Source organism: Callithrix jacchus, chromosome 13 (assembly GCF_049354715.1).
Source record: "Callithrix jacchus isolate 240 chromosome 13, calJac240_pri, whole genome shotgun sequence".
NCBI lineage: Eukaryota > Metazoa > Chordata > Mammalia > Primates > Cebidae > Callithrix > Callithrix jacchus.
Genome location: NC_133514.1, coordinates 12813349 through 12840920, shown reverse-complemented (window position 1 = coordinate 12840920; position 27572 = coordinate 12813349). Strand labels below are relative to the sequence as shown.

The 27572-nt window shown below is 38.2% G+C and overlaps 1 protein-coding gene across 6 annotated transcripts in view; it reads right to left on the bottom strand.

Moving 5' to 3' along the window:
• INTS9 (integrator complex subunit 9) overlaps nucleotides 1-27572 on the bottom strand; it is a 124401-nt gene that overhangs the window by 91910 nt on the left and 4919 nt on the right. The window lies entirely within an intron of this gene.

Genomic DNA, 27572 nt, shown 5'->3' with positions numbered 1-27572 from the left:
TCTCCCCTTGTAAATAAATGACCTTCCTCAAAGAGGAACTGGTTAGAAAGGTTAACAAGCATGAGTAAAGGTTTATGCTCAGTCTTGTCAGAAGAAATGACTCAAAAGGACAAGTGACTTCCCTGACGTGCAGACACTAGGCAGGAGTGTGAGAACCTACTTCTAGCCAAGCGGGAGTCTCTTGCCTGTGGCAGCAGAGCTCAGAAGTCAAAGGGGCACAAGCCACCATGGTGTCTTCAAAGGAGAGTGAACACAACACACTGACCGAAACATTTCTCATGTTCTCCTCAGTCATGGCAGTGACAAATCTGTCACACTGAAAATTATCTATATGGGATATGCTCTGCCACTATTAACACTTCGATTGCTGTTCTGAAGAAAAGAAATGGACAAAGACCCTTTTCCCAACCTTTAAAACCCTCCCTTGAGCAGTAGAGCCCAGAAAACAGTGTGCTGAATCCACTAGCCAAGTCCATTCTCTCCTTTTATTATTAATTTTTTTGAGACAGTCTCGTTCTATCACCCAGGCTGGAGCGCAGTGGTGTGGTCTTGGCTTACTGCAACCTCTGCTTCACTGGTTCAAGCAGTTTTCCTGCCTCAGCCTCCCAAGTAGCTGGGATTACAGGCACACGCCACCATGCCTGGCTAATTGTTTCGTATTTTTAGTAAAGATGGGGTTTTACCATGTGGGCCAGGCTGGTCACTAACTCCTGACCTCAAGTGATTTGCCTGCCTCCTCGGCCTCCCGACGAGCTGCGGTTATGGGCATGAGCCATGGCACCCAGCCCTCTACTGATTTAAGCATAAGGAAAGCATGAGTGAGACTGATGCTCCACCAATGCCCAGCCCCCTATGGCCACAGTCACTTAGGCTGTCTTTCCACGTGTTCCAGGTATTGCTATTGGTTCTATCTTTGAAGTGGAGGAATTTTCCACTTTTCTACAGAGGACATTACAGGAACTAATGATTTCTGAAAACTGCATGTTCTAAAAATAGTAAGGCCAAGAGCCAAGAAGTCGTATTTTGCAAGCTTCTCCTTTATTCCAAGTTTATGTAGGATGATATTTTACCAAACCAAAATTCACAATTCATGGTCTGAAAAGATACAAGGCATTTAGGATGAAAACAATACAAATTATTTCAAACTGCAATCCTCCTGAAAAGTCTTAAGACGCATGATTTTGGCAATTACACTTTACATAAGTTCCTTCTTTGACAGGTACCAGAATTACAGAAAACTTCTTCCTCCTAATTAAGAGAGAGATATTCCTCTCTCCACCTTCCATCTGGCTCCCTATTGCTACTGGTCTTTATTCCCATCTAAGAACTATTTGTTAAAGATAAACTCTCTCAAAATGAACACACAGCATCATGTTAAACTTGCTCTAAATATAGAAAATGTTCTAGTAAAAGCTTTCTTGTATTTCTCCTTTCGAAAATAAGAAAAAATCAGATATTCAGAAAAGCATGGAAGAAGGTAAAATGAGATGCATTTAACAGTTATTTCTGAGTGGGAAAATTGTTGTCCAATTTTCTTCTTTTGGCTTTCTGTTTTCCAAACACTCAGCAATGAGCTTTTACTACATTTTTATAATCAGAAAAAAAATATTAAAACAAAACAGAAAATCGGCTGGGCATGGTGGCTCACACCTGCAATCCCAGCACTTTGGGAGGCCAAGGTGGGCAGATCACGAGGTCAGGAGATCGAGACCATCCTGGCCAACATGGTAAAACCCTCCCCCTACTAAAAATACAAAAATTAGCTGGGCATGGTGGCAGGTGCCTGTAGTTCCAGCTACTTGAAAGGTTAAGGCAGGCAAATTGCTTGAACCTGGGAGGTGGAGGTTGCAGAGAGCTGAGATTACACCACTGCACTCAAGCCTGGGTGAAAGAGCAAGACTCCATCTCCAAAAAATAAAAATAAAAAAAATAACCCCCCAGAAAACCTAGCCAGCCACAGTGAATGACAAAATCTCTTTTTATCTTCCTCCTTAATTCTAAATTATGGAGGATAAGGTACACCAGAAAACAGAAGAACACGTAAATTTTTTAAAAAACTGATGCTCAAAAGATTTCAGCAAAATAAGTTCATTGAAAGGCTTTACATTTGTTACTGTCCTTAATGCCCAAAGGCCAAAGGAAAGTGAGGAACGCTTTCTAACGGCTATCACCGAATGGAACATTTTCAGAGCACTGACAAAAGGTGCCAGACCCCAACCTCATTTGCCTTATTTGTATGGATGAGAAGGTTGAGCTCTACCCAGTTTCAACAGGTTTTCTGGAAAGAGCCGAAGACACACAGCGAGGTCCCTCTGACTCCAGTGATCCCATTCATGCTTTCCAAACTGCACCGCTCACCCTGGGTCAACTGAGGGCATGAAAGCACAGAGTGGCTGCCTGAGGTTTGCACACACACAGAGGAGGCGCCTGCAAAGAGCCCAGACCCTGTGGCCTCCAGTGATGCTCTTTGTACGATTCCAGTATCCTGCCTCTGTCACCAAGCAGCATATCATCTACTGAGGGTTATGAGACTAAGGCAGAAAACCAGTAAGTAATTATGGAAATAAAATTAACAGTCACACCAATCTGATTATCATTTTTATATTCCGTCTTTTTTCATATTTGTAAAAGCTGTAATTTTAGTATTTGTACTGCTCTGTGTGCTGCTTCCACTCTTGATGACTATGTTTTCCTCATGTGGCATCACCCTTCATTTTTACTGGTCTAAGTCAATATACCATGGTTGGTTTGGTCATTCATTCCCTCATCGTTGGACACTGAAGGTTGTTTCCCGTCACTCTACTATTGCAAGCACGGCTGTGGTGATCACTTAAGTGCGTAAGTGATTTTTCCATATCTGACTGTTTTTTAAGATGATTCCCAGAAGTGACACTAACTAGGTTAAAAAAAATGAGCATTTTATGCTCTTTCAATCTGCTGCCAAAATGCTTTCCAAAAAGGACTGTACTTATTTATAATGTCACTGGTAATATATCGGATCTGTTTCACTGCTTAAACCCATGGGCATTATATTCAAAACCATTTAGAATCTGTACCAAAATGCAGCTATCACTTTTAGTAGCCATGTAGAGGTAATTAAATGGCCCTAACCAAGGAGAGTCAACTATTTGACAAGTGGCTTTAGTTCTGAGACAGTTTGGTGAAATGATGTAAAGTGGGAAGTCTGAAGTTGAGACTGCCTGGGCTCAAATCCTGAGTGTGCTTGTGTTAATGTGTGATTTGGGGAAAGTTAACTTTCAACTGTAAGGTGCAATCATACAACCTAGCCTTGCAGCAGAGTTGTGAGGACTCAAAGAATGGGTACATTGCCCGGTACACAGTAAGTTTTATAAAATCATTAAGGGCGCTGATGAGGTCATCTAAGTATGAATGGAATAATTTATGTTCTACAGTGGCATTCACTAACATCTTAAACATGTGTATCCCCTAAGGCTAGGTAAAGTGAATGAACAGTTTTATAAATATTTCCCATTTTGCTAGCTTGCCCTTCAGGAAGATAGATCCACTAGTAAGTATGGAGTAATCATTATTTTTTTCTAGCTTAAAAAGCACATAGCAATGCTTTCATGTTCATTTTATTTCTATTTAATTAAAAAGCTACAAGTTTTTCTGTGATCACAATCTACAGTTGGCTCTCCATATTCACGGCTTCTGCATCCACAGATTCAGCCAACTACAAAGGGAAAAATATGTGAAAAGAAAAAACTACAAATAATAAAATACAACAATACAACAAAAGTTATATAAATTTTAAAATGCAGCCTGGGCGCGGTGGCTCAGGCTTGTAATCTCAGCACTTTGGGAGGCCAAGGCTGGCAGATCACCTGAGGTCAGGAGTTTGAGACCAGTTTGACCAATACGGTGAAACTCCCATCTCTACAAAGATACAAAAATTAGCTGGGCGTGGTGGCAAGAGCGTCTGTAATCCCAGCTACTCAGGAAGCTGAGGCAGGAGAATCACTTGAACCCAGGAGGCAGAGGTTAGCGAGCTGACATTACACCACTGCACTCTAACCTGGGCAACAGAGCAAAGCTCTGTCTCCAAAAAAAAAAAAAAAAAGCAATGTACTACAACTTACACGGCCAGCACTGACACTATATTCAGTGTCATATACCCTGTGGGTATGGAGTGACCACTGTACTGTTTGCCTTTTTTTCAGAGTGAGTGGAACCTGGTTTTGAAAGTTATCTACAGTTAAGATGAAGATTATTTATATTTTTTGAATAAAAATTTTATCAGTTATACTTAGTATATGTATTTCCCATTCTGCTATTTTCATTAAAAAGTTTTTATTGTGGCTGGGCATGGTGGCTCTTGCCTATAATCCCAGCATACTGGGAGGTCAAGGCAGGAGTATAATTTAAGGCAGGAGTTTAGGCCAGCCTGGGCAATACAGTGAGACCCTGTCTCTATAAAAAATAAAAAAATTAACCAGGTCTAGTGGCACACACCTTAGTTCTAGGTACTTGGGAGGCTAAAGTGGGAGGATCGCTTGAATTGAATCCAGGAGTTTGAGGTTAGAGTGGGCTAAAAAAACTTTTATTTATGGAAAATTTCAAACATTTACAGAGTAAGAAACATTGGTATAATGAACTCCTGTGTATTTATTACTCAGGTTTAACAACCATCCACATTCTGCCCACTTCATTGCTGTTTTCTTTTTGATATCAACATATTTCTGCAGAATCACTATAACGCTGTTCAACCCATCTGATCTCTAAAAATAGTTATCTTAAATGTCCTAAATTGGTCTTTTATTCACAACTGGAAAAAAGGGTCCATTTTCCTAAATATCCTAGCACAAATGATTAAAGGTGATTCATGTTTGTTAAATTATTCTTGGTTTATGACACCTAAACATCCTGTAATAGTCTGAATTTATGTCTATTTTTTTTTTTTTTGCCCAGTGGTCTATTTGTCTTGGTTTTTCATGTTTACATCTTACAGTATTTTCAAATAAGCTAGAGCGTCTAAATTTCAATTCTAAAAAAGCACTTTTTCCAAGGATGTAAATAGAGCCTACATTCAATCTCTGTATTAATTCAGAGAATGCAGTCATGTTTACAATAACATTTCTCTGAGCTAGGGCCAATGTACTGCTTTCTATTCTTTTCTTTATAGACAGGGTCTTGCTCCACTGACCATCACCCCTGTTGGAGTTCAGTGGCATCATCACAGCTCACTGCAGCCTCGAACTCCTGGACTCAAGCAATCCTTTCAAGTAGCTGAGACTATAGGCACATGCCACCATGCTGGCTAAGCAGAGATAGGGTCTTGCTATGTTGCCCAAGCTAGTCTCAAACTCCTGGCCTCAAGCAGTCCTCCCAACTCCACCTCTTAAAGTGATGAGATTACAGGCATGAGCCACTGTGCCCAACCTGTTTTCTAGTTTATTAATTTTCTTTTCCTCCTATACAATTTAAAGTGTTTTATTCCTCTAGTTAATAGCTAACTATTCAATTGTCATTACAATAAATATCTTTGCTTTCAATTTCATTTGATTTCTGCTCTCAGTTTTATTTTCTTTAACTTTTACCTGTTATATTTTTTCTAACTTGTGCAGTTAGATGTGTAGCTAACTGGAATATGCATTCAGGCTATAGATCACCCCTCTAGGTGATGTCCTGGATGCATTTCACAAGGTTTGATATACTGTGTTTCTGTTTAATCTATTTCTAAATATCATGTAATTCCAACTGTGATTTCTTCTTGGAGTCACAAACCACTTAGAACTGTGTGTATATGTGTGTGTGTGGGGGTGTGTGTGTGAATTTCCAAATATACAAGTAGCAGTGATTATCTTTTGGTTATTGATTTCCAATTTGATTGTGGTAAGAAAATAGATTCTATACATTAATTGTTAGATGCTTGCTTTGTGGCTCTGTACACTGAAAAAGTGGATTTTTACAAAAGGTCCAGTATGCTTGAAAACAGAAATTCTGTATTCTAGTTGTTGTACATAGAGAATATTAAGTTTCTCTTATATCCTTACTCGTGTCATAGAAGAAAGAAGAACTTGTCAATTTATCTTCGTAATTCTGTCAAATTTTGCTTCATATATTTTCAGGTTACATTTCTGTACATAAGGGTCATGGTTATTATATCTTAACCAGTGAACTGTTTATCACTATGTAATAATCTGTCTTAAAATCTATTTCTAAGTTTTTAAAAATTTTACTTATTTCATTTTTTGTTTTTAAGACATGGGGTCTAGCTCTGTTGCCCAGGCTGGAGTACAGTGGCACAATCACAGAACACTGTAGCCTTCAACTCCTGGGCATGAGCAATCCTCTTGCCTCAACTTCCCAAGTAGCTGAAATATTTCTAAATAGGTTTCTGGGTTTATTTCTAAATCATTTAGATATATCCATTTTTTTCCTTTGGTGAATCATTGTCTAACGAGGTTTTTTAAAATAAAATTTTATAAATGCACAGTTAAAAATAAATCAAGTAGTTTTCCAAACTATAAAAACTCAGTCCTCAATTCCCAAATTTGAGAGGCAGCTTTTTTGACTCTGCTAGTTACCTTTATATTTCTCAATAATATGATTATATTGTTATTTCTTGGTTTTTAAGTTTTAGTTATAATTTTTCTTTGTTATTTTTTCTTCTGATTCCCTCAGATTTTTTTTAATACTATGAAAACTGACAACAACTTGAAGATTTGGCTTTTTAAATTTTTTTTTTTTTGAGACAAAGTCTCACTCTATCTCTGAGGCAGAAGTGCCGTGGTATGAACCTGGTTCACCGCAACCTCCGCCACCTGGATTTAAGCTATTCTTCTGTCTCAGCCTCTCGAGTAGCTGGAATTACAGGCATGTACCACTATGCCTGGCTAATATTTTGTATGTTTAGTAGAGACAGGTTTTACCAGATTGGCCAGGCTGGTCTTGAACTCATGACGTCAAGTGATCCACCCACCTTGGCCTCTCGAAGTGTTGGGATTACAGGCCTGAGCCACCGAATCTGGCCAAGCTGAAGCTTTAATGTTTTATAACCAATATATGTACAACAGGATTCCCTATTATGTTCCAACGCACATGAAGACAAGTAACAAATTTCTTGCACTAGATGAAAGTAACTTCAAAGAAAAAAGAAGTTAGTGTAATAATATAATGCATCGTTCAGTCCTATCATTAAAGCACTGTGTTATGATTTAATTCTCACTACTGTTGTTTTTCTCAGTGCTATGTAAATAAAAGACATACATGTCTTAATCATATTTTAGAGTCAATGAATTATTTAACTTTTAAAAGTTATTATTTAATAATATTTTAACCAATTTATTTGCTCACCAATCCTTCTTCTATCCCATGTCTTCTGAGTTCAACTCCCTTCTTTCTGAAATACAGACTTGAATATACCTCCTTCAGTGACAGCGGGGAAATAGTTCTTAACTTTACTTCTTAACAGTGATGGTATTGGAATTACGGGGCAGCAAATTACCGTAAAACCCCAAAGATCCTATCCAACTGTCTTCTGGCACCTATTGTTGCTGGGGAGAAATCTGCTGCCAGTCTAGCTGGTGTTTTAAGCCGCTATTAAAATATTCTCTTTGCTGTTGGTGTTCTGATCTTTCACAAAGATGTGCACAGGTATGAGGTGTGACTTACTTTCTTTTTGGTTTATGCTTCTAACACATAACAACTCATCTTGGATTGGGCGCGGTGGCTCATGCCTGTAATCCCAGCACTTTGGGAGGCCAAGGCGGGTGGATCACGAGGTCAAGAGATTGAGACCATCCTGGTCAACATGGTGAAACCCCGTCTCTACTAAAAATACAAAAAATTAGCTGGGCATGGTGGTGCATGCCTGTAATCCCAGCTACTCAGGAGGCTGAGGCAGGAGAATTGCCTGAACCCAGGAGGCGGAGGTTGCGGTGAGCGGAGATTGCGCCATTGCACTCCAGCCTGGGTAACAAGAGCGAAACTCCGTCTCAAAAAAAAAAAACCTCATCTTTCACAAAAGTGAAAAATACTGTCAGCCATGATCACTTTGAATATGGCCTCTCTCCATTCTTTCTAGTTTCTATTTCCAGAATGCTTATTAAATGCATGTGGTAATGTTTCATTTTACTCCCTCTTCCCTGTGACTAAATTATCCTTTCACATTTTGGTTTTTTGCTATGCATAGTATATTCTGGGCATTTTCCTCAGATTTATCTTACATTTTGCTAATTCTTTCTTTAGTGGTGTCAAATCTGCTATTTAATCAATGGGTTAAATACTGAAATTTTCTTTCCAGTGCCTATGTTTTTCAAATCTAGAAGTCCTCTTTTCTTATTAAAAACAGCATCTTATTCTTTTCAAAGGTTTGACTCCTTCATATTCGCCTTTAAGTCACGTTGACTATTACGGAGTCTCCATGCTGTGCGATTTTCTGAAGTTCTTGGTAGTCTTATTACATCTAGTCATCCTAACTTATGGTGGATTTCAGATCCTTTAACAGACCCTCTGCATGGTGCGCTCATTTCTGGTGGGGCTTTGTGGGAATTCTGAAGGAATTCTATGAGAAATGGGTTGGGGCAGGGCCCCAATAAATGTCACCACTTTGAGACCATTTTATATTGATTTCTCAGCTTAAATATCTGTACTGTAAGGGGAGCATACACATCAGACTGTCAACACTCTCAAAGCACTGGACTAAGCTCCTTGCAGAAACAAGCTTCCTTACAGACCCCAGGAGCAAGCAAAAGAAATTTTTCTGGTACTTTTTTTCACTAATGTATATAGTCCTTGGGAGTTTCTTGGTTACTGATTTTGAAATATGCATTTTGAATGTGACATCTATTACTAACGAGATTAAATCATATTATGCTAAGGTTTCAGCAAATCTAATACTTTAAAAATTGGCTATCCAGTCAGGCATGGTGGCTCACGCCTGTACTACTAGCACTTTGGGAGGCTGAGGTAGGTGGATTGCCTGACTTCAGAAGTTCAAGACCAGCCTGGGCAACATGGTGAAATCCCATCTCTACTAAAATGCCAGAAATTAGGCCAGGCATGGTGGCTCATGCCTGTAATCTCAGCACTTTGGGAGGCCGAGGCAGGTGGATCACTTGAAGTCAGGAGTTCAAGACCAGCCTAGCCAACATGGTGAAACTCTGTCTCTACTAAAAACACAAAAATTAGTCGGGCATGGTGGCACACGGCTGTAATCCCAGCTGCTTGGGAGGCTGAGGCAGGAGAATTGCTTAAACCTGGGAGGTGGAGGTTGTAGTGAGCCAAGATTGCACCACTGCACTCCAACCTAGCCAACCGAGTGAGACTCAGTCACAGAAAAAAAAAAAAAATAGCCAGGTGTGGCAGCATGCACCTGTAATCCCAGCTACTTGGGAGGCTGAGACAGGAGAAGTGCTTGAACCCAGGAGGTGAAAGTTGCAGTGAGCCTGGATCTTGCCATAGCACTGCAGCCTGTGCAACAAGAAACTGTCTAAAAAAAAAAAAATTAAAAAAATCAGCTATCCAAACAAAATGAAAGCCAGCCAACTTTATCTCATGAAAATCGTTAAAAGCAGTATAAAATACTGAGAACTTCATAAAAAAATACTTGACAAATTAGTAAATTTGGCAATTTGGTAATATAACAAATTCAATTTTCCTGAACTGACTTTGGGTAACAAGTCTGTTTTTTTTGCAAAAAGAATCACAGACTAAAACATAACCTACGCTCTTTTCCCTAGTCTTGTTTAAAGTAATTACAATATGCATAGTTATTATGCTGTGGTGTTTATTAGGTATCAAACACTCTGTAAAAACTTTATATTTTAACTCCTATAATCCTCCCAAGAATGTCATGAGGTAGGAATTATTTTTTCATCTTACAGATGAAAAAAATAAGGCACAGAAAGTATAAAACTTGCACATGATCCCAAAGTTGTAAGAAAATGTGCCAGGACTTGAACCTGGACAGTGAGCTCTGGAATCAGTACAGTTAGCCAACACAGTATACACACCGTGCTACACAGAAGAAAGGAACTCTCAGAGACCTAAACAATTATTACTATTATTATTTTCTGCAGAGGTAGTACACTCTAAGAGGCCTTATTTTGAATTGGTAAGAATGCAGATGACTTTATATCTAATTCTGAACAAAAAGAATTCGTTAGCTAACTGATGCAGTAAAGCAAAGATACCAAGCAAATTAAATTATCAACTGCCCTGCAATCCATCATAAGCAGTCATTTTCTTTTGTTGGTTTTCCTTTCCATTCAAAAACAGCGAGAAGATTCTTAGTTTTGCTGCTGAACTGCCTTTAATTTATCCGTATTGTAACCTGAAACTTCTAGGCTGAGTTGATGCTAACAGCTCTTTACTGTTGCTCAAGAGAACTGCACAGTCATAAAGAAACTGCTTTTTTTTTTTATAGGCAATAGTGTTAATGAAATAAGTTGTAAATGCCATCACCAATTTTTTCACTTTTCTGTTTAACCAACCCATGTATCACATCATCCAATATATCATTTGGTATCAGCATAAAATATTAGTTCTAACTTTGCTGATACATTGGTGTTAGCCTGAATGAATCCCTAAATTCTATCGGTCTCAAATATCTTCAGCTGACAAATAAGGAGATCTAACTAGATTATTTTAAGGTTTCTTTTAACACAAAAATGTCATTTCTCAACATTCTACCATTTCACTGGGTCAAGCAAAACTCCTCTTTCATATAACCTGTCGCCAACATGTTTGTGACATTGTGCTCTTTCACAATTGACTTTCTGGGCCGGCCCGGTGGCTCACACCTGTAATCCCAGCACTTTGGGAGGCCGAGGTGGGTGGATCACCTGAGCTCAGGGGTTCGAGACCAGCCTGGCCAACATGGTGAAACTCCATCTCTACTAAAAATATAAAAATTAGCTGGGCATGGTGACACATGTCTGTAATCCCAGATTCTTGGGAGGCTGAGGCAGGAGAATAGCTTGAGCCTGGGAGGTAGAGGTTGCAGCGAGCAGAGATTGTACCACTGCACCCCATCCTGAGCTACAGAATGAAACTTTGTCTCAAAAAAAAAAAAAAATATTGACTTCCTGAAAATGTAAACAACTATACAATGCACAAGCTGTAACTAATTTCAAGATCACCTAGTCTAAATACTTCCTTTTTAAAAAAATCTTTTATTATTTTCTTTAAAAAAAGTTTTAAAATAGAGAGTGGGATTTGCCATGTTGCTCAGGCTGGTGTTGAACTTCTGGGCTCCAGTGATCCACCAGCCTTGGCCTCCCAAAGTGTTGGGATTACAGGTGTCAGCCACCACGCCCAGCCTAAATGCTTCTTTTAAAAACAAGAAACCCTGTTCTTCCAGAGCTTGTGAACTTCTCTCTGCCCCAACATATCCGAGTATAAACATTCACTGCCATCAATAAGCGCAGCTCAGTAGGAGACACTGCATGCCATAACAGAGCACATAAGGTTCCTGGAGGGGCAGGGAGCATCCCTACCTTATACTACCCCATTCTGAGATGCTGGCTTCCACTGAGCCAAATTTGCCTAATTTGGAGGCAAATTACCCCTGCTAGGAATTTTGGGCCAGACCTGCCAACAATCAGAATTCTATAAATACATTTCGATTTTATTTGGTAATCTTTCACCTTCTTCCACTTTGTGTCTTGATTCTGTCTCACAGGAGAGCTGTTAAATGTGCCAATCATACTTAACTGACTACACAGCTGGATAAAATACAAGGATAATTTTCCACTTGTGCAGAAAATCTGTAGCATGCATGGTGAACACAGAAAAGCCACTTTCTGGTTGAAGAGAGGCTAGATATCACACAGCTGAGTGACTGCCACTGAGGTCTGCTCCCCCACGTTCATCCTGTCCTCTACTTGGCTTTCCACGAAAATGAGACAAGCAGCAGAGGGTGGTCATAAAAAGCAAAATTTCCCCAACAGAAATGAAAGGAGGGTGGAAGTGTTGATAGTAAACCATTAAGGGTAAGAGAAGGAAAACAGGCAGGGGCTGCCTTGGAACCAACATTGTTGGCTAAAACCAGCACTTAATACACCTCAAAAAGTAATCATAGGGCCGGGTGTGGTGGCTCACGCCTGTAATCCCAGCACTTTGGGAGGCTGAAATGAGTGAATCACAAGGTCAGGAGTTCGAGACCAGTCTGGCCAACACGGTGAAACCCTGTCTCTACTAAAAATACAATAATTAGCTTGGCATGGTGGTACATGCCAGTGATCCCAGCCTCCGGCTGAGGCAGAAGAATGCTTGAACCAGGACCCAGGAGACAGAGGTTGCAGTGAGCCAAGATTGCACCACTGCACTCCAGCCTGGGCTACAGAGTAAGACTGTCTCAAAAAAAAAAAAAAAGCAATTATAGTTAATGAAAAGAAGTTCATGGAGCGATATATATGACTGTTACATATATATATATATATATTGTGTGTGTGTGTATGTATATATATATATATATTCACACACAATGCATATATGTATAAAACACTGTAAGCATACACAGCAAACTAATCAAAGCAGTTATCACAGGGGAGAGTCGTTGACCATACTGGAACTCTCACTTTCTACTTAGATACTTCTGTACCCTTGACTACTACTTCTTCTTTTAAACATTAACCAGATTTTTTTTTAAGAATCAGAAATTTTTTTTTTTCTCTTTTTGAATAGAGTCACTACCAGAGAATTTCTATTGGCAACAAAGTTTTTAAGGACAATAGAATTTATACAAATTGCTGAAAATGTCCAACAGTGACAACTGGCAAGAAAGAAAAATGGTTAAGGAAATGGTAAAACTTATACATGGCTAGAGGATCAGCATCAACAAGGGAGACTTATTAGTGCAATGTTAATTCAAGAGTAAGCTAGGAATTTATTCCAGCATGTTAGAAATGTGCTTTGTTTTTCTTAATCTTCAAGCCACATATAAATGCATTGGTTCAAATTTCAAGGTTTGAACAAATCTGGACATCAAAGCCAACCATAAAGCACACAGCAGAAATACCGTGGCTACTAGGGAGTTCCTGGTCACACTCGTGAAGACAATCAGGAAGGGGTTCCCTAACTCAGCAGACTTTCAATGTGGACAAAAGTGTTTTATATTTAGAGGAAAGATGCCTGGTATAATACATCTCAGTAAGGAGAAGAGCATGCCTAGTTTTAACCCTTGAACAAATATGTTTCTGTGTGGATAGGAGTTGGGGGCAGGGAGAAGTTTACATCCCTTTAGTCACTTCAGATTTTCAAAGAAACGAGTTTCCAAACAGCCTCTGATAAACTGAATATGTTTTTAAACACAGCGAACATTTATTAATCATTTACAATGGCACAAAACCCAGGCTGACTGGCTATGTACTAGGGCCGAGAAAAGGCTTTTCAATGAAAAAACTTCTTACTAGTCACACTAGTAGTAAGTTAGGAGTCAGCAAAGGAGACAGCTTCTATTTGCCTCTCCCATTTGGTAGAGACTTTGGGAGAGAACAGAAGCAAGTAGCTTCTTTACTAATGAATGATGGTCCCATAGATTAGGCAGAAGGGAGAGCCATGCTTACTGGAGGAACTAGTTAAATTTTGATTTTCAGTTTACCTTGGTCCATGATAAAATACTCCTTTGATAATCTTTATTATGGAATCTGAGCAAGGAAATTTTAAAGTTTTAAGAAAATATTTAATATAATTTTTGGGTAGGAGAGTTTTGTGTTTTTTTTTTGAGACAGGGTCTTACTCTGTTGCCTAGGCTGGAGTGCAGTGGTATGATCATGGCTCACTGCAGTCTCAACCATCTGGGCCCAAGCAATCCTCCCACCTCAACCTCCTGAGTAGCTGGGACTACAGATGTAAGCCATTATGCCTGGCAAAGTTTTGTTTTTTTTGTGCAGACAAAGTCTCACTATGTTGCCCAGGCTGGTCCTGAACTCTTGGGCTCAAGCGACCTGCCTACCTTAGCCTTCCAAAATGCTGGAATTACAGGTGTGAGCAATCACGCCTGACCCAGGAAATAACTTTTAAAGCATGATCCTAAAGCCATGATCCTGGGAGAAAATACTGACAGATTGGATTACTTATACTAAGGACTTTTCTATGAGAAAAACTACTTTGAACAAGGTAAAAGCTTATCTGGGAAAATAATATTTATAAAACCAAGACAAAAAATTAATATCCTTAATATATAAAGAGCTCTAACAAATGAGTAAGAAAAAGGCAAAGATTCCAACAGAAAAATGTGCAAAAAGCACAGTTAATTCATGGAAGAATACAAAAGTGAAAAAACATATGCAATGATGTAACAGAAATGCAAAACAGAAACCCAGAAGAAATAAAAATGCAATTTAAAACGATACTGAGATAAAACGCTCCATCCATACCTTGGCAAAATGCTAAAGATGAGGTTGTGGGGAAATGGAAACTCTCATTTACTTTATGTGTAAAAACTACAGCAGTCCTGAAGAGCAATACTGCATCAAAGTTTAAAATGTGCATGGATAGTCTTTGAATAAAAAATTCCACTTAGGAATTTACAATAAGCAAATACAGCAACTAGATGGGTGCAAAAAATCTAGACAGCATGTTTTCATCAGCACTGTGTGGGACAGTAGGGAATAAAAACCAAAATGTTTAACAGGAGAATATGTCCATAGAATGTTATACTGTAAACATATTAAAAATGAACTATATGAATTTTCCAAATGAAAACGCTTATGACTGTTGTCTCTCATTATCTCTTTTCCTTTTAAATTAGAATCCATGTCTCAGTTGTAATTATAGCTACCTGGAGTAAAAACTATTTGCTAGACTTGACTGCAACTATATGTAGTCATGTAAGAAAATGCTGGCCAGGAAGATATAAATAGAAGTAGTGTATACAACTTGGAGAAAGTATTAAAGGGAGAAGACACGGCTTGCTTTGTTTCTTCTTCCTAGTGGCTAGAATAGGGATATGATGGGCTGAGCTGGCAGTCATATTGGATCACAAAGAGGAAGTTACGCATTACAGATGGTGGAGCTACAAGCTCTCAGGAGAGCCTGGACCTGCCATACCAGCCCTGGACTATTTATCTCAGCACATCATTTATACAAGAGAGATGTAAACATCTATACTGTTTAGGCCACCACTAATTCAGGCTTTCTGTTGCTGAATCTAATCCTAACTGATGTACAGCTTTAGGGTGACTCACAAAGAAGCTATCAGTGCACACACCCATCCTAGCACGTATACCAAAGCGACTGATTATCTGAGGTGGTGAGATTACACGTGATTTTTTTTCTTTAGTACTTCTCAGGATTCAGAATTATCTACTGAAAAATTTTTTCTTACAGTAATATGTACTGATTCTGTAGTAGTTACTTTTACTTTGAGAAAAGTTTTCTAAAAACATGTTAAAAAAAAAAAAGCTGCTTTTACTTAGTTCCTTGAAAGAACTCTCATTAGTTTGGTCAGATTGATTTCATCTGAAAAACAAGTATGTTGCCTGACAGTTTACCACTGAATCTCAGCTGCCTGCCAGGAACAGAAATAGGTTTTGCTAGGCTGAATTTCTTAAGGTTTTCTGAAGAACCCCACATAAAGATGGTAATCTATCTTTAAGGATAGATTTTCCATAATGGATTTATAGATAAACTCATGGATGCAAGGCAGTTTGCTAGTCCTCTACCAACTTGCTATTTGCCGACAGGTGACATATGCAACAATTTCACCCTTCAAAACTTTCAGGTGTAAAACATTTTTAATAATGTTGAATTAAAGAAGCCAGACACAAATGAGATATATGGTATAGTTCCATTTAAACGAAGTTCGAGAACAGGCAAATCTGAGACACAGTGATGTACGTAAGAACAGTGATGAACTGGAGGGAAGGTTATTGACTGGGAAGTGACAAAGCTGCTGGAAATGTTCTGTATCTTAATTTTGATCATGAATACATGGATGCATGTATGGTAAAAATTCATCAAGCTGTATGGATGCTTGAAATTTATGCTCGTTTAACTCAATGAAAATTATACATAAAACCAAATAAGCACCCTGAGGGCTTCAACATACTTTCCAGTAATTTGTCTATACTTAATATGTTGATGTGATGGAGAATACATATGTATCAGTTCTGAAAGAAGAGGGGCCCCCTTCCCCCTGCATACTATCTCTTCCTCAACAGAGTTGAAAATCAAGGAATTCTTTAATGTATCTGTTCCCTCCTTATTCATATCTGGGCATTCTTCTGATACTACATCATCAACTGGTCCCACTGAGTCTTGGGATGCCTTTTGCCCTCTGGGGTTATTTGTGAATTCTGTTACTGCTTCAGAGGTCTTCTGTAAAGTGCTAAAAACATCTCCTCTCCTATGCAGGTAATTCTGACTTGGAATTTGCTTTGATACATTTGCTAAGCTTCCCAATTCTTCTTGTTTGGATTATATGTCACTTTCCTAAACATTTTCTGTAACTGCACTGAAATAATACTTTCTGATTTCACAATCCAGTTTTTCTTAATTGTGTGAAATAAAGCTCTTCTAACCCCTTGGTCCCGGATTCCCAAACGGATAAATTTAAAGGCACTGCATGTTTAAAAATTCTTACTTTAAACTCTTAAATTTCCTTGAAACTTTTCTTGGAAAACAGAAAACCCCGACAATCCTTATTTTTTACTGTCCAAATCAATAAGTCTTGTAGTAAAACCCACCAGGCTTTTGCTTCAATCTGTCTTTCTAACTTTCCCTCTAATACATTTATTAGGTCTGCCCCTGCCCCACTTATGGTGATCTATTGTCCTAATCAAATATATAAACCTTTCATTAATTTCATTAGCAGCTGTACTCGTCCGTTTCACACTGCTGATAAAGACATACCTCAGACTGGGTACTTTACAAAAGAAAGAGGATTTACAGTGCCACATGGCTGGGGAGACCTCACAATCATTACATAAGGCAAGGAAAAGCAAGTCACATCTTACATGGATAGCAGCAAACAAGAGAGAACTCGTGCAGGGAGACTCCCGTTTTTAAAACCATCGGATCTTGTGAGACACATTCACTATCATGAGAACAGCTCTGGAAAGACCTGCTCCCATGATTCAACCATCTCCCATCTGTCCCTCCCACAACACATGGGGATTATGGGAGCTAAGAGATGAGATTTGGGTGGAGACACTGAGCCAACCATATCAGTAGCTGATATTCTGAACTATCCAAATAGGAGGATGTCATCGGGGAAATGTGTCCATTTTTGTACACATTGCTACAGAGCACCATGAAGCAAAAAATACAATAAACTGTACACACGCATCGTTGGGAAAATGGAACTTCTCCAAATTATTTTTAACTGTTCCTTCAACCTGAAATAAGATATAACACTCCTTCTCGAACATATTTATCAAATTACTTTTCAAGGTCAGTTCAGATTTTACTTCTCTAGGGAACTGTGATTCTCCCATTGGAATTCATCTTTTTTTCCCTTCAACTTTTAAGTTCAAGGGTACATGTATAGGATGTACAGGTTTGTTACATAGGTAAACATATGCCATGGTGGTTTGCTGCAACTATAAACCCATCATTCAGTTATTAAGCCTAGCATTCATTAGCTATTCTTCCTGATGTTCTACCTCCCTCTACCCATCCCAATGGGTGTAATGTTTTATAATCCTAATCTTACATAGGTAACTACTGCTTGTATCAAAAGCTATCATCACCAAGACGATATATTCTCAATCAGATATATTGAATACACATGGTTTAATAGTGAGTTACTGATAGGTAGTATCTGTCTTATTCATCTTTATGTCTTATAGCATTGAAGACAGACATTTAATAACATTCATTCAATTGTATAGTCAAGCAATGGATTTTTCTTATTGCTTCTCTTATCTGTTAGCTATAACTATCACACAGTCATCAACATAGTTATCAACAGTTTCTTCCTACTGAACACATAAGCTTCAGTCAAAAACCATTTAGAAATAAGCCACCGCCTTATTTTCACCTAGGGCTCTGAATCCCTTTTTGTTTCTACAGAGATTTTTGGGGGAGGGGTGTGTGTGACCATTATGTTTATTTTTAACAGACTGATTGTTTACATTTCTTGGTATCAGGCCTGTCTCTGAAGTACAGAGAAAATATTTCTGGCTGTTCTGTTTTCCAAGGAAATCTTGCTATTTTCCTTCAAGGTCACAGAAATGTATTACTCATTGCTTCCCTGTGTTTTGGCTAGGATCACGTGTAGAAATCTATTACTTCTATGAGTCTGCCATGCACCTCCTAAGACTTTAACTTATAAAATCCACTGTTTTCTCAAAAGTCTGTAAAGGACTTACAAGATATAATTAACTGCCTAGGACACACAATAAACACAAATACATTTTCTCTTTAGAAAAATAACTTATTGTTAGGCTATGTAAAAGAATCTCACTTTATTAATGACTAGAAAATTATGGGGCAAGAAAGCAGCCAGCTACAGCAAGTAAATTCAAATATATAAAAATGTCAGGCCAAAAGTCAGTATCACAGTGATGTGTTAAAAAGCATGCTCACTATACTCATAACTAGAACAGAGATGCCTACCACCAAAACTCCTATTCCAAATCGTTCTGCACATAGAAGCCACTGCTATTACATCACAGAAAGGAATGAAGTGAAAGAAAATCTGCAAAGTTATACACCTGGAAAACCTGAGAATCAAATGGAAAAAGTACTAAAAATTAAAATTCAACAGGGGGGCCTGTGTAGTGAACACAAGAAATAAATGGCCTTCTTATATGTAAATCAAATAGGAAAATATATTTCAGTTTCAGTAACAATCAAAAATATAAAGCAATTAGATATAGATTTAACAAGAAATATCTAAAAGCTGTATTTAAAAAAGCTTTTAAAATGCTACAAAGAAAACATTTAAAAAGATTTAAATAAAGGAAAAGACATGTCTTGTTCTTAGACTCAATGATATAGTAAAAGAAATTAGTCAGTTCTCTCCTTAAATTTTATAACTCCAACCTGATCCAATAAAAATACAAAAAGGAGGCCGGGCGCGGTGGCTCAAGCCTGTAATCCCAGCACTTTGGGAGGCCGAGGCGGGTGGATCACAAGGTCGAGAGATTGAGACCAACCTGGTCAACATGGTGAAACCCCGTCTCTACTAAAATACAAAAAATTAGCTGGGCACGGTGGCGCGTGCCTGTAATCCCAGCTACTCAGGAGGCTGAGGCAGGAGAATTGCCTGAACCCAGGAGGCGGAGGTTGCGGTGAGCCGAGATCGCACCATTGCACTCCAGCCTGGGTAACAAGAGCGAAACTCCGTCTCAAAAAAAAAAAAAAAAAAAAAAAAAAAATACAAAAAGGATTTTACTGGGAACTAATAATTCTAAATTTATACAAATCGTAAAAAAAATTTAAATTCTATACAAAAAAAAAATAAATAAATGTTTGAGAGCAGCCTGGAAAATTCTGAGGCACAGGGCAATGAGCAGCAATAAGCACTTTAAGATATTAAAATATACTCCAGAATTAAATAGGGTAAAATAGTTTAGTACTGGAATATTAATAGATTAAGAGAACTGGGCAGAAAACAGAAATCCAAATCCTTTTCTAACTATATAAAAATATGCTCTACATTACATACATAATTGAGAAAAATCAAATTTAAAATATAATGACATAATATTTTTTCTCTCTTCAGTGAGGAAAAAACCAAGTTTGATCATTACATTGTAGTGGTAAGCACTAGGATATGCTATAGGCAATTGCAATTTGATAAATCTCTATGGAAGCATTTTTCAATAAATCTTAATAAAAAATGCATATGCCCTTTGAACCATCAATTTCACCAGTAGAAATGTATGCTACAGAGGTACTCCCCAAGAGGCTTACAAAGGAGATAAACTGTAAAACGTGAGTTGTAATTGCAAGAGACTGGAAACAACTAATGGCTATTGATAGGGGTTTGGTTAGATAAATCATGGTATATTTAAACAACAAAACATTATGCAACTGCTTTTTCTTTTAGCAACAGTACAAACGTATTTCTGAGATACACTGACATTAGTTTCATAAATTATGTTTTAAATCAGCAATAAAAACCATACCCTAAACTTTAAGTAATTATGAATGATTTTTAAAATTCTTGGGGAGAGTGTAGGTGGTGGAACTGTATCTTTCAGGCGAATACCCTCAATTCTAAACTCTTCCTACAGGCAATGAAAATACAAAGTGTTAGAAAGATTTTCTAAAAATATTTGAGAGTAGTATTAAAAATATTTCGTATCTTGAAAACCAAAGAACTGGAATCTTGTTAAACACAGATTCTGTTCATTAGGTAAGGGGATGCAGTCTTATCAAATGAGGTAGTTCTAGATATTTATATGAAATAATCTTTAAGACACATTTCTAATTTAAAAAAGGAAAATTAATATGCCAAACCCACGTGGATAATCTCTCACTAAGTAAAAAAAAAAAAAAGGGATGAAAACTACATACATGCATGAAAATCCAGAGTATCTTTGAAAAATACAAAGGAAACTGATAACTGAGATTGCTCCTGGGAAGGAGGATAAGGAGTGAAGGAGTGGGAGAGAATCATTTCACTGTTTTTGTTTTCTTGAGACAGTCTCACTCTGTTGCCCATGCTGGATGGAGTGCAGTAGTGTGATCATTGCTAACTATAGCCTCAACCTCCTGGGCTCAAGTGAACCTCCCACCTCAGCCTCCTCAGTAGCTGGGATTACAGGTATGCACCACCACACCCACCTAATTAATTGTTTTTGGTAGAGACAGGGTCTCAATATGTTGCCCAGGCCAGACTCAAACTTGTGGGCTCAAGAGATCCTCCCACATTGGCCTCCCAAAGTACTGCAATTACAGATGTCAGCCACTGTGCCTTGGATGTTACTGTTTTTCTTTAAAAACATCTTGTATAGTTTACAAAAAAAAAAAAAAAAAAAAGTGCACATAATACCTAACTAAATATATACAAAAAAAAAGATACTCAACATGACTAATCATAAGGGACATGCAAATTAAAACAACTAAATAGCAATTAACACCTGTTATGACGGGCATTATTTAAAAAATCAAAACACCAATAATAAAAAAATAGAAAATGACAAGATGGTGAAGAAATCAGAATCTCTGTGTACTGCAGGTGGGAATATAAAACAGTGAAGGTGTAGCCACTATGGAAAACAATATGTTAATTTCTCAAAAAGTTAAACACAGATATTAACATATGATGTGATCCAGCGATTCCACTTCTGGATATATACCCCCCAAAATTGAAGGCAAGCACTCGAAAAGCCAAAGAGCAGATGCAACCTAAGTGTCCATGAAGGGATAAAATAATACCAGATTGTTTGTGGTAGGTACAATGAAATACTGGCTTTAAAAAGAAACGGCATTCTGATACATGCTACAAAATGGATGAATCATTATGTTAAGTGAAACAAGCCAGACACAAAAGGAAAATATTGAATGATACCACTTCTATGAGCTACCTAGAGTAGTTGAATTCATACAGATGGAAAGTGGAATGGGGTTTGTCAGAGGCTGGAGGTGGAAAGATGGTTTGAGCCCGTGAGGAGACAGCACCACTGCACTCCAGCTTGGGTGACAGAGCCAGACTCTGTCACAGAAAAAAGAAAGAAAGAAAAGAATAGAAAAAGAAAAAAGAAGAAAAAGTGAAAGGACCTAAAGCCATGAAATTGTTCAGTTCAAAATGGTTGATAAATTTAACCCACTTGTGTGTATTATCCCAATTTAAAAAGAAGTAATGCAGAAACAGAAAATGTGAAGACATGAATAGCAAGTTAAGAAATTGAATGAGTCAATTAAAAACGTTCCCTGAAGAAAAGTTCACCCTACATGGCTTAACTAACAGATTCTACCAAATATTTAAAGGCCAGGTATGGTGGCTCATGCCTGTAATCCCAGCACTGCGGGAGGCCAAGGCAGGTGGATCACGAGGTCAAGAGATCAAGACTATCCTGACCAACACGGAAAAATCCCTTCTCTACTAAAAATACAAAAATTAGCCAGATGTGGTGGCAGATGCTTGTAAGTTCCAACTACTTTGGAAGCGGAGGCATGAGAATTGCTTGAGCTGGGGAGGTGGTAGTTGTGGTGAGCTGAGATCACCTACTGTACTCCAGCCTGGGGGACAAAAAAAAAATTAAAGAGGGAATAATACTAATTCTTCACACACTCTTGCAGAATATAGAGGAGGTATAGAGGAGAGGGAAACATTTCCCAACTCATTCTATGAGAACAATATTACCTGATACCAAAGTCAAACACAGATAATACAGGAGAACTCGACCAATACCCTTCATGAATATATCCACAAAAATCCTCAACAAAATGTTAGCAAACCAAATCTAGCAACATATATAAAAGATTACACACCATGAACAAGTGGGATTTGTCCCAGGAATGCAAGTCTGGCTTAACATTCAAAATTCAATTAAAATAATATATGATATTAATATAAAGACAAGAACCACATCATCGCCTTGATAGATGAAGAAAAAGTATCTGACAAAATCTAAGATCCATTTATGATACAAAAAACACTCAACAAACCAGATAGAACGGAATACCCTCAACCTGATAAAGGGCATTTATGAAAAACCTACAGTTCACATCATATTAAGGAGTGAAAAACTCAGTATTTTCTTCCCAAGATGGGGAACAAATCAAGGATGCCTGCTTGCACTACCTCTATTCAACACTGTACTGGAGGGTCTAGCTAGTATAATCATGCAAGAAAAAGAAGTGAAAACATGGAGAAATTACAAACGAAAACTTATGTCCACACAATCATAACAGCCAAAAAGCAGAAACAATCCAACTGTCCCATCACCTGGTGCAGGAATAAACAAAATGCAGAGTACCCATACAGGGGAATATTATCCAGCAAGAAAAAAGAAACAACTGATACATGCTACAACATGAACAAACTTCAGAAACATTATACTAGATGAAAGAAGATGTCTTAGCCAAAAAAGACCCCATATTCAATGAGTTAATTTACATGAAATGACCAGAAAGGGCAAATCTACCAAGACACAAATTAAGTAGAATCGTGGTTGCCTAGGCCTGGAGGTAGCAACGGAGATCTTTTGGAGCGATGGAAATGCGCTAAATCTGGATTATGGTGATTGCAGCACAACTCTGAAATTTACTAAAAGTCATTGCATTTTGTTTTATATGCATGAATTTTATGGTATACACATTACACTTCAAAAAGCTGTTTAAACAATGTAAAAAAAGCTAACTATTACAGTATCATTTACATATTAAAACTACTGCTTTTTACCCATATTTCCACATGCTGAAAAAAAAAATTAAGGAAGGAAGACTTATAAAGACAGAGCATCTAGTTATGCTTGCCTTTATTTTAATGACACAGAAAAATGTAGAATTATATTTAGAAAGAGACTCTGGTTAAACCATAAATCTGAGTAATGGAAGATGCAAGATATTTTATTATTTACCTCTCCAACCTCTTCATAAACATGAGTGATGAAAAACAAAGTACCCTAAGGCCGAAAAAGGTGTTAGTTGTACAATACCTATTAAAGAATCACTTTCCTGAACACCATTTGTCTGATTACTGATCTTTGAGAGCTAAAGTTCATTCAATTGTGCTTTCCATAAATTTAAACATTTTAAATCTTTAAGGCATTTCCTCCAAATTTATGGTAAATCAGGGGCAATTTAAACACCTTGTTTTGCTCACAGTAAAGTCCCATCACACAGTTGATTAGTCTTGATCACTGGAGCAACTTGCTGCTTTCAAGCCACAGCCTCTCTCTTGCAGGGTCTTCCTTATTTCCCTTCCTGTCCTTTCTGTTCCTATTCGTGCATTTTCTTGTAATCTCTGCAAATTTCTGGCATCTACCCCTTTCTTAGCCCTGCCCGATATGTCAACTCCAGGATTCATCTCACTGGCTGTCCCTTTTCTAGGGAGTAAGGGGGATTTCCTCTGCCATCTACCCACACTTCCCCAGCTGCCTCTCCAATCTGCCTGATCCCACAGTACCACCATCTTAATTCCTACATCCATGCACCAGCATTTTCAAAGCAACACCATAGATGTTTCACAAGCTTCCTTTTGAAGATTCCTATGGCACCATATTTTCATCTGAAGAAATGTGGTACATCTTCCCACGTCTGCAATCACTACTCTAGGAACATTTTACTAAACATGGATGAAGTCTATAGTAGACTGAGAGTGTGTGAGGATAGATCAAAGAAGAAAGTTATATTCAGAAGAAAAATAGTAAAAGTAAAGAAACAGCATCATTGGCAAGGGTGGGGAAAATGCATTCTCATATACTAGCTGTACAATGGAAAACTAGTGAGCAACTTGACCTTATCTGTTAAAATGTTCAGAAAGCATATTTTTGGATACAATAACATTTTTGACCATTACATTACAAAAAAGTATTTGAGCCAGTGCCAAACGGATTTTCTAACAGGACATTCAATGTAACACTGTTTGAACTGGACAGTAAACCCAGTAGGCTTCACGTTCCATATAGGCTGGGAATAAATCTGTTTTATTCAGTGCAACATGCTTCGTATCCTGAGCAATGCCTGGTACAGAAGATGTGTTCAGAAGGTCTGTTGAGTAAAAAATGAATGATGGAGAGCTGAGGGTTGGTTTATGCCCGGACCTCTGCTGGTGTTCAGGAAACCAGGAGTGAATCTTCCATGTGGAATGACTCCGTGGCCAGGCTGCACCCTAAGCCCTTGCGAACTGTTAACTAAATATTGCTGAGCATCAGAGCAAATGCCAGAGGGATTTGAGTGCTCACAGCAAGCCAGTCACAAAACAAATGTGCTACTGCGGTTACAGCAAGTCATGCTGTAGTACTTGTATTAGAACATCTTCCCGCTTTGCTGACTGACCACAGGTAAGCCAGATTTTCCTTTTCAATTCAACTATTATTTACTAAAAGTCTGCCATCAGTGTTATCTTTTTTTTCTTGAGACAGGGCCTCACTCTCTTAGGCTATAGGGCAATGGCACAATCAGCTCATTGTAACCTCAAATCCCTGGGCTCAAGCAAACCTCTCACCTCAGCCTACTGAGTAGCTGGGACTATTGGCACAAGACACAGGCCTCGCAAATGTTTAATTTTTTTTTGTAGTGACAGGGTCTCAGTATGTTGCCCAGGCTAGTCTGAAACTCCTGGGCTCTAGCAATCCTCCTCCTCAGCTTCCTAAAGTGCTGGGATTACAGGTGTAAGCCACCGTGGTTGGCCTCATGTATTTTTTTGCTTTGTTAAGTATAAAAGATTGAATTTTTAGAATAACAATTTTGGACTCTGAAATGCCTAAGAGTAAAATAACCATCTTTATCATAGAGCATTCCTGAGCAAGGTATATAACTTAGCCTTATGTCACACATAGCTTTTCAGAGTTTGAGGAAAAAACCTAACCTATTGAGGTTGTGATAAAATATGACCTTTGAAAAACCTGAAATGACATTACATCCTAAAGACACAGGAGGGCACTCTTATCAACCAGCAAAGAAAAACACAGAAAAAGACAGTGAAGTCAGGTTGTCATTTTAACAATGGTACTGCAATAGTTGAATCAAGCACCGGTAAAACGTTGAAGGCTTGTAATTTATAGCGAGAGATTTCCTGTTCTTCATGTAAAATCTAAGAAGCCAACAGGATTCTACAACCACGTAAATTGGAGGACGAACCCAACACTCTCAGATCCAAGGTGGGGATTAACCACGCCCCTTTCTAATGATTTCTTAAACTGACCTTGGGGCAGGGTTTGCCCCTTTCAAGCAATCTTCTACATAATCTACAATTGTACTGGTGTTTTACTTGCCTTCCACTGGGAGCGGCCTGTGATTTCATTTCTTTGCTCCATCTGTTTTCTCAGGAGAAATGGAAAGTGGAAAGTTTGAGCCAGTAGAAATGAAACAGCATTTTGAACAAAGGAGCAAAGACCACTGAAGAATGTATTTCATGGCCTTCTCAAGTTTTAAAATTTGTAAATACAACTACAGCATATAATATCCTCTATCGAATTCAATTAGTATAACAAGCATTTAAATGACCTTCCTTTAAGACTTTTAACAAGCCGGTCTCTGCAGAGTGCCATGGATTGAGGCACTCAGGCACTTTGATAATCCCAAAGGATTATCATTAATCTTAAAGTCACATTCGAATTTGTGTCTCAGCAAAATTATAAATAATTACATGTCACAGGGGTCAAACCTAACGGTTAAAATGGAAAGTGTTAAAATCGTGAATGCCAAGTGTATACTGTGGTTAAATAAGAAATCTTTGCTGACTGAATAAGCCAGAAGATTCTCTCCATCTCAGGTACCACCTGTAGTAAGTACAACATACAGGCTGCATTCTTGAAATGCTTCGGACTATTTTATTTGCTTAATTCTTCATCTATTTAAGTGACTGGATTCCTGGCCATGATGTTTCAAACTTAATTTCTGTCAATATGCTCAGAAGTTTTTGTTCCATGATCTTTCGGTAAGGGCCTTTGCCAATTCCAATTTCTATCCTTAGCTGAACTGGCCATCAGGGTACCCAGTTAGGCTCAATCTATACAAATAACAGAACATGCTCTAAAATGTGCTAATTTAAAAGATACCTTTCTAATTTTCCTCTGCTTTCTAAAATCATTCTGGTTAATTGAAAATGCCAATGAATTTTCTTCAGTTAAATAAAGCTGCCTGAATACTGAATATTATAAATATAGAAGGCCATTGAAATCCTTTGAGGTGGTATCTAGGAAGGAGATACCCAAGTATTACATTATAATGACATCCATTGTTTTCATGTGGGTGTATGAAAAGCCACCAAGAAGGTGATGTGCAAAGTTAGAGAATTATAAATGGTATCACAGAAGCTAAATTTGGAATATTAAAAAAAAGAACTTCAGCGCCAAATTGGTATGCTCTGATATGGGGGCCTTTAGCTCATGAAGAAAGTTCCCCAAACTTAAAAAAAACAAACAAACAAACTTTTTTTAGCCAATAACCTTAAAAAAATTTTTTTTGGTCTTTAGTTTTTCAGATAGGGTCTCACTTTGTCACCCAGGCTGGAATGCAGTGGTGCCATCATGGCTCACTGCTGCCTTGACCTCCTGGGTGCAAGTGACCCTCCTGCCTCAGCCCTCCAAATAGCTGGGAACACAAGCACCTGCCACCATGCTCAGCAAATTTTTTGTCTTTTGTGAAGATAGGTTTTGCCAGGTTGCCCAGGCTGGTCTAGTGCTGCTGATCTCAAGCCATTCGCCCGGCTCTGCCTCCCAAAGTGCTGGGATTACAGTCATGAACCACTGCACCTGGCCTGAAGATCTTAATTGAACCACACTGGCATTTAAAGCTAATTTTTAAAATAACCTTAAATACATTTTCGGTATGCACTCTACCTTCTGTTTTTAAGTGCTAACGTAGGTATGGTGCAGGGTGCTAGATTTCCTATCCTCACCAAATAACAGGGAGAACTGGGTTTAGATCTTGGCTCTACCATTTTTAATTTTTGCTAACTTTGAGCCACTTACTTCCCCTCCCTGAAGCTCACATTTTTTGTGTGTAAAATGGGAATACTGCCACCTGAATTAAAGGAT